Source organism: Trifolium pratense, linkage group LG4, assembly GCF_020283565.1.
Source record: "Trifolium pratense cultivar HEN17-A07 linkage group LG4, ARS_RC_1.1, whole genome shotgun sequence".
Lineage (NCBI taxonomy): Eukaryota > Viridiplantae > Streptophyta > Magnoliopsida > Fabales > Fabaceae > Trifolium > Trifolium pratense.
In genome coordinates this window covers 20,013,591-20,021,833 of record NC_060062.1, presented here as the reverse complement: position 1 = coordinate 20,021,833, position 8,243 = coordinate 20,013,591, and the positions used below count along the sequence as shown (strand labels likewise).

The 8,243-nt window shown below is 33.4% G+C and overlaps 1 long non-coding RNA gene across 1 annotated transcript; it reads left to right on the top strand.

Annotated features, from left to right (window-relative positions):
• Positions 1-1,165: 1,165 nt before the first annotated feature.
• On the top strand, positions 1,166-5,454 carry LOC123924559. Its single transcript, XR_006814751.1, has 3 exons — positions 1,166-1,321; positions 2,760-4,758; positions 5,205-5,454. It is a non-coding gene; the product is annotated as an uncharacterized LOC123924559 (long non-coding RNA).
• Positions 5,455-8,243: the final 2,789 nt, after the last annotated feature.

Sequence of the window (8,243 nt, the reverse complement as noted above, 5' to 3'; positions counted from 1 at the left end):
AAAGTTTTGTTTGGATTCGAACCTGAACTTTTAAATATATAGTGCGATGTCTCTACCAACTGAGATAAATTCATGGGAACAATAAACATAAATTTTACTATGATGTTAAAATAGATACAATAAACATAATAATATTTTTTTCTACAATATTTATCACATTTAACTATTTTTATATAAATTAAAAATATGATAAATAAAAAGTAAAATGAAAATGATATTTCGTTAATTTATCCTTATTATTTATATTGATGTATTTTAATTATAAAAAAAATTGATGTATTTTTTCATTACAATAAATGCAAAACGAAGACATATAACTAGGGATGTCAACGGGGCAGGGAATGTGCGGGGGAAGCTTCCCCGTTCCCCGCCCCAAAGTGCATGCGGGGGAGATTTTGCAATCATCCCCGTACCCACAGAGGAATATTTGTCTCCATCCCCATCCCCACGGTTCTCGCGGAGATTCACAGATATCAAATATTAACAAAACTTCTATATTTTTCGGTCAAATTATGACAGTAGTATGACATTATTTTATGTGTCTTATTTAAAAAACAAATATTTTGCATCTTTCTTTTTTAAATAATAAAAACAACACATAATGCATTTATAACCAAAAAACATTGCAAAAATATTTGGCTACTAATAGTCATACAAAACCTAAGAGCCAAAATATTTCACAACAAAGTATGACAATTTGGGAAATGGACTATTAATCATACTAAAATCATTGCAAAAACATTTGGCTACTAATAATCATACTAATAGTAATATATAGTGTATATATTGACGGATTCGGGGAATCTGCGGGGACGAATGCTTTGTCCCCGATCCCCACCCCAAAGTGACTGTGGGGGGATTTTTGCCTCCAACCCCATCCCCACGGGGATAAAATATTTATTTTCGGAGCTTCGAACGGGACAATCCCCATGGAGTGCGCGATATATAAGCAATACAAATATTTAGTGGCTCTAAGTAGTAAAAGGGGGGCGAAGAGCAATTGACAGGAAAAAAAAAAAGAAGGGCCCAACACAAATCGACAAGGACAATTGAGTTGATGAAATTCTTTTTCCACCCTCACAGTTCTAGAGGGTGTAAAAAAGAATTTTGGGAGGCGTAGAAAAAGGTAGGGGGTATAAAAAGAAACAGCAATTGAATTGACAGCATCACAGCAACAAAAAAAGGAAACAACAATAAGGTTTTTGTGCATCGTCGTCACCATGAGCGAAGAGGGAGGGATCCAAAGTAGTGTGAGTTCGTAGAAGATATTCAACCTTTACCTCACTCAATCAGACTCTTGCATTTCACCAACAAAGTTTAGGTAATTCATCTTTTTCCTTACTCATACCAAATCAATGCACTATTTTGAGTATCTTCATATTTTCAATGTCGAATATGATTTTTTTTTCAAACTTTGATTTTCTTATTAGTTTGTCAATTTTGGTAGTTATTAAAAGCACAATTTCATGTAATTAGCTTAATCCTTACATCAATGTTGCGTTGCATTGTTATTATGTGTGTTAGTTCTACAAAGAAAGTAGGTTCCATAAGGTGCTATTATAGTTTGAGTATTTTATAATTAAAAGCTTATGCTTCCACTTAGAAAAGTAATGTTTGTGAATTTCTATTATGCATTCAAAGAAACTTCAATTTCATAAGATTTTGTCAACTAATTGTCACTTATTCCTGCAAGCTTTACCAATATGGAAATATGGAAATTTTTATTTTATTCATCATTCAAGGTAGAATCTGTAGAAAGGAGTAAGATATTGACTATGGTAACCCACTTGGGTTGGTCTGATGGTATTGGCTTGGGACCTGAGAGTGTGCTCCTCCTTGAGGTTTCAAGTTCGATTCTCTCCGGTGCCAATCTGGGTGGGCTAATTTAGCTTCTTCAAAAAAAGATATTGACTATGGTAAAATAAAGTATGAATTTGACATTTTTGTTTGGGTTATGAGTAATTTTTTTTTGAACAAGGTTTGGGTTATGAGTAATGACTTATGAATTTGATATTTTGATGTATCATTAAGCTCTTTCTTGACAGGGTCATGCATTTGCTCCATGACATGTCATAATTTTTACTATTATCATTTTGAAACCGGGATCATGGATTCCACATTTTCATTTTTTCAAATACATAGGCTGGATCCTGGAACTGTGCCAAACTGTTGGGATCACAACTGCACAACTGAATGAGTTGCATTGTGATTATTAGGGCTGGTCATAATATCTAGTTGATAAGCCCAATCTTTAGCCAAATCCACACCCATTTTAAAACGGCCGCTTTTGTGTAATAAAAGTATTACCCGGCCCATTCGTTATTCTCAAACACAATTAGGTTATGCCCATTCTTTAAAACGGCCACCTTCCTTCAAACTTCATACTTACAACATAAGAAAACCTATGCCCCTTATTGGCTAACCAAATCCCAGATTCATGATTCGTTCTCGCACCTTTTCTGTGATTCGGTTCGATACATGCTCTGGTTTCTTATGGAATGTGATCGTTGAATCCCTATACAGTCACTCACCTATTCAATTTCGGTCTGTTCATGATTCCCCTTTTTGAATTTTGTTTGTGTTATTATGCTTTTGGGATTTTTGTCGTTCACAATTCTGTTCTACCAAGATCCTTGCTCTTTTTTTTTTTCTTTCCTGGTAGCGAAGGTTAGACAATTATGTTTAATTTTACTTTTTGGATTTTTTTCGTTTGCGATTATGTTCTACTCAGATCCTTGCTTATTTTTCTTGTATCGAAGGTTAGACAAGTACCTAATCTCTTCACGGATTCATGGCTCAAGTTTATTTGATTGAAGATCAAGTTGTCAAGCTCCGACAAAGGAATGACGAGAAGGAAATGTCTGTATTAATGCATCAAATCCATCATGATTGGAAGTCTTTATCTGATCTTGACCCTAGTGAGTTGGAGCACTTACTTGGTTAATGAATAATAGATCTAGATCTTGCATAGACTGGTATAAAAACATGGTTAAATTGTTTTTATGAGCATATTTTTTAAGTGTTATTTCTCCCTCGTGTCAAATAAAATATTTCAACAGGTACCCTTTGGAGATTGGCATTCCTCCACCATGGTGGCTTAAAGGAAATGAAGAACGGTATTGGACTATCAAAAGATCTAGGTCCTCCACCCTATAAGAAGTCACATGATTTGAAGAAGACATGGAAAATGGTTTCTGACTTCTGTTATTAAGCACGTGCCACCTCATGACTTTAAAAAAGATACGAAACATTGTAAGCCAATCCAAGGAGCTCTTAGGTTATCTTGTCTTACAATGTTTCTTATGATCTTGTCTTTTGAAAAACAAGTGACAAGTGCTTAATAACACTAATGGGAACACACTTTTCATACCTTATTGAGATCATGAGGTTTTTTGTACGGTGGTGCACCTGAATCCTTTTGATAGTCCAATAGAGGCCACCATTCTTCATCTTCTTTAGGCCACCATAGTTGAGGAGTAATAGGGATCTCAACGTATACTATGGATTCTTCTTCTCTATAATGAACAAACACGCATGTTGCAAAGACCGTCATAAGAGTTATTTAGGACTTAGGAGTATCTTTTTTAAGAGTTATTTGTCCTCCATGTCGAATAAAATATTTCAGGCACGGAGGCACCCTTTGTAGAAAAGTGTTCCTCCACCGTGGTGGCTCAAAGGAGATGAAGAAAGGTGATCTCTATTGGAATATCAAAAGGATCTAGGCCGTTCACCTTATAAGAAGCTTCATGATTTGAAAAAGGCATAGACAATAATTTCTCACTTGTGTTATTAAGCACTGAGTCACCCGACTTTCAAAAGATAAGAAACATTGTAAGCCAATCTGCTTCTTATCTTTTGAAAGTCGGGTGACATGTGCTTAATAACACTAGTGGGAACAATCACTTTCCATGCCTTTTTTAGATCATGCGGCACCGTATAAGGTCAATTCTTTTTCTCTATAATGAACAATCATCTACATATTGCAGAGACGACATACACTCACTCAAACATGAGGATTCATGTTCACTTTGAGTGCATTGCTTCACTTATGTATTTCATGCACTTGATTGATAGATTCTTGTCAAAATCTGGGGTAGACCTTGGAACTTGCTTTCCTCGTTTGTCTTTGCTAGGAAGAATCATTTTGCCTACTGTATAGTCCAAATGATTGAAAGGTTTTTAACTTTACTCTTATCAATACTCATTAAAATTTTCAACTGGAAGTTTCCCTAAACTAAAATCACTGGCTCTATGTTGGGTGTGGTACTTTCTTGTTCACTCGTATTATAAAAATGTTTACAATGATAGTTGATAAAATTTGAACTCAGTTGTTAAATTAGGATGTTCTCAAGTGGAAGGTTTATATTTTGCTCTAAATTGCATGAACTTAATGCTGATTTTGAAGTGTCAGAACTCAGAAGGCATTAATAATTCAGGAGTTCGTATTATGGAAACTGACTCGATGTGTTTAATTATGGCTTGGAGCAAATGTTATGTTGGAAATTGGAATATTCTACAGAAAAACATGGATACTGCTAAAGCAAGTTTAGAAGTTCTTATTGCAGATCGGCAGTTCTTGAGGGACCGGGTTACGATATCTCAAGTGAGGTTGCTAGTTGTTTAGCACTCTGTTTCGCTGTCAGCATTCACCACATCTACTGATCAAAAGTAAATAACTATTCACAGCATTGGACTTACATGGCATGGCCAAGCACCACAAGCCCTTTACTACCTTTTATGTTATCCGACTTCCATAGTGTGAGTGGTTTAAAACTGCATTTTATTTCACTTTTATCTTGTTATATTTGGAAAAAATTGGTTTCTTTAAGATGAGTGATTCACTCTCATTCAGTGATCAGAAAATCAATTTGTATATTGTATGTACATACATAACAAATCATGAATGTGTTGAAATATCAACTGTTGATTTTCTAATCAATGGTTTACATTATTTACTCCACAATGGCTAAATCCAGGAAACAATTATGAAAGACTGCATGCAGTGGCAGTTCTATGCTTAAATTGATTATTCTTAGTAAGCAAGTGCGTACACACTGATTTCCGCCCCTGAAATATCTCTTTATTGTGCATGTATATTTTACCATATAACCAAAGTATATATGACCAAAATCTCTAGAAATCTTCTTGATATAAATTACTAAATTAGCTGCAGTTATTGACATTTTGTTTATATATGTATTCAGGTTACAGTTGCTCGAGTGTATAACTGTGATGTTCATCAACAAAAAATTTGACAACCTGGTGTCACACTGCTCAAGACTAGCAAAAAAAAGAATGGAAAAGGTACACCTAGAACTTAAGTTAGGGCTTCTGTACATTTTCAGTTGAGATTATGGTTATACAATTCACATTATAGTGTAGTCTAGATGAATATTGTTGCTTCTTGTGTTTCTTGTTATGGTTTCACCACAGTAAAATCAGCTTTGAGTTTGATACATGTTGATTAACTTATTTGGTCACTTTAACGTTTGTACAAATATTTTTTTGACTCAATCGTAAAAGTACCTGTGCGCCAGGTCACATGTTTTATTTGAAATTATTATGTGGGTATGTTCTGTTTTGCAATTTAGTTGCTCAATTTTATAATTCTGATGTTAAGGTTAATTGTCTGAGTAAACTGATATTTGAATTCAAAATCTGGCCTAGAGACTAGAGGGGTAAACAAAATTCAAAAGGGTCCCACAGAATCTAAATTTTTGAATGAAATGTTTTGGTAAAACTATGCCACAAAATAATGAGGGGGACTTGGGACATGCTATTAAGTCAAATGTTCAAATAATAAAGTACAGTATTTGTTTGTAGGATAGGATGCAACAAAATAATACTCCCTCGGTCCCACCCAATTTGATTGACAAAGTTGACTGTTGTGCACTATTCACACATATTGCTTTGACCTTATTTTTCTACTAATAAACAAAAATAAATATTAGCATATAAGATGTTTGATCCGTCTCGATGAGTATTGTCAAAATATCAAATTTTTATAATTTTACTATTATACAATTAAAAATATTAATCGTCAAAGTTATGCATCGGTATGCGTAAAACAATCAACTGTGTCAATCAAATTGGGACGGTGGGAGTACTAATGAAAAAAAAGGGTATTGCAGGATCTAATAGTCTTAATTAAAGCCCTTATGGTTTGAAATTTTCTTGAGTTAGGTAATGTAGCACTGTTATTCATGTGCCATAACAGAATTTGGTTGGTGTGTTATAGCATGACTTGTGCTTGACTATTTGGCTAGCAGGCTAATTAATATTTTGGGCTTAGACTCTTCAAATGGGGACCATAATCGATAGTGAGCGTCACAACTCACAAGTCAAAAGTTTAATCGACCTTTCATATGTAGGTTGTTTTCCTTTCCTTTTTGTCATCCAGTTATGAATTATGTAAAAAACGGCTTTTTCTGCCTATACTCTCTCCGGTCCTTAATATAAGAGAAAAGTTGTTTTTTAGATTCATTGAGAGTCTAATATATATGACCTGTAATATAGACTAGATACATTATATTTTAAATGAATCTAAAAAATAAACTTCCTCTTATATTAAGGACCGGAGGGAGTATGTGGCAATGGTTGAATATCCCTTTCATAGAAATTTTTGTTCTTGCAAAAATTGAGTTGCCTCATATCCCGCAAGAGCGCGAATTCAACTCTCGCTGTCAACTCTCTCTGAGCCTTAGGTTTGTTCTGGGTTCTGATTCTGGTGAACTTTTATGACTCAACCCACCTAAATTTTTTTTTTTTATGTAAAAAAAAAAAAACTGTTTTATTGGGGGAGACTTGGTCAGTTTACTATGGAAGTTACTTTTTGTAGAATACTCATTTTTTCAAAGATTTCAAAACTTTTAATTTAGGTAATGAGGATTTCAATCTTTGATGTCATATTTACATATTTTGTTGATTTTAACTTTTAACTTCATTCCTTCAAAAAAATATTTCACCTTTTCTTGTTAATTTATTAATTTTTTTTTAGATATTTGGCCAGTGGTATAAAAGTTATTCGTTAAAAGGTCATTCTTTAAATAGATTTCAATTACTTTGCGCACAAATTATCGTAGTTAAAAATCACATATAAAAAAAAAACGTTTCAAGATGGTGCAGTTGAAGTTTCTTTTAGACTTTGACTAGTCTATAGGTAGAAAGTTGGTGGTTAAAAAGTGAGAGCCGATCTTATTTTTTTACATGGAGTATTATCTAACCCCACCATCAATCTATTTTAGTCCCAAGATTCTTAGAAGCTTTCTTTGTTATCTCAAACATCACAATTTCTCTATCAGTATTTTGTCCTTATTATTATCATTATTATTAAACGGCAACACAGTTGAAAATACCTTAGTGGACCAAATAATTGTCACCACCTAAACCAATTTTTTTTGTAGAGATTTTTCTTGGTAGGGTTCATGCATCTTGCAACACAATCGTCAACCAAAACATTCAAAATATAGGTGTAGTTGACCTTATTAGAAGAGACCTTGGCCTATTTATTATATTGATTGAGATCCAATTCTACTCTATTGCCATATAATTTCACAACAATTTTTTTTTTTCCTTTCACTATCATGAATAATTTGCTCTATTTTTTTGGGGATTTTCATGATATCCCTTTTACCATGTCCTCCAACTTGAAATTGAGCAGCAAACCTTTCACCATCATTATTAATGAGAATTTCAACTTAGGTAAAGATGCATATCATTTAATATTTTTTTACTAGTAAAAATCGAACTTAGTATCCGAGTTTTACGACACTCACATACTGCACAACCGACATATCACTTACGATAGATCGCGGTATTCAGACAGGCTAATATAAGTAGTTTGAAATATTATGTAAATGTATTGTTTCTTTGTGGTCAAGTTTATGTATATGTATTTACATGTCTCAAATTATAGTACTAGTACAAATCTAATTTTACTTTTATAGATAAATCCATCAATAGGGGATCTTATTCATATATAACCAATATTATCATGTCTAAAAAGTGATCAACACGAGGACACACTTTATAATTATGTCATTTTCATTTCTATTTCTCAAAATTATTGATCAGTGCACATTTTGATTGAGTGTAGCATATTCTAAAACTCAAACTAATACGTTCAAATCGAATATGTACTAGCTAGCTAGCAAAAAACTCTCCCTTATCCAGTAAAATAAAAAAAAAACGTCCTCATACATGCTACTAGTATACTAGTATACTATACCCGTATAATGGTATAT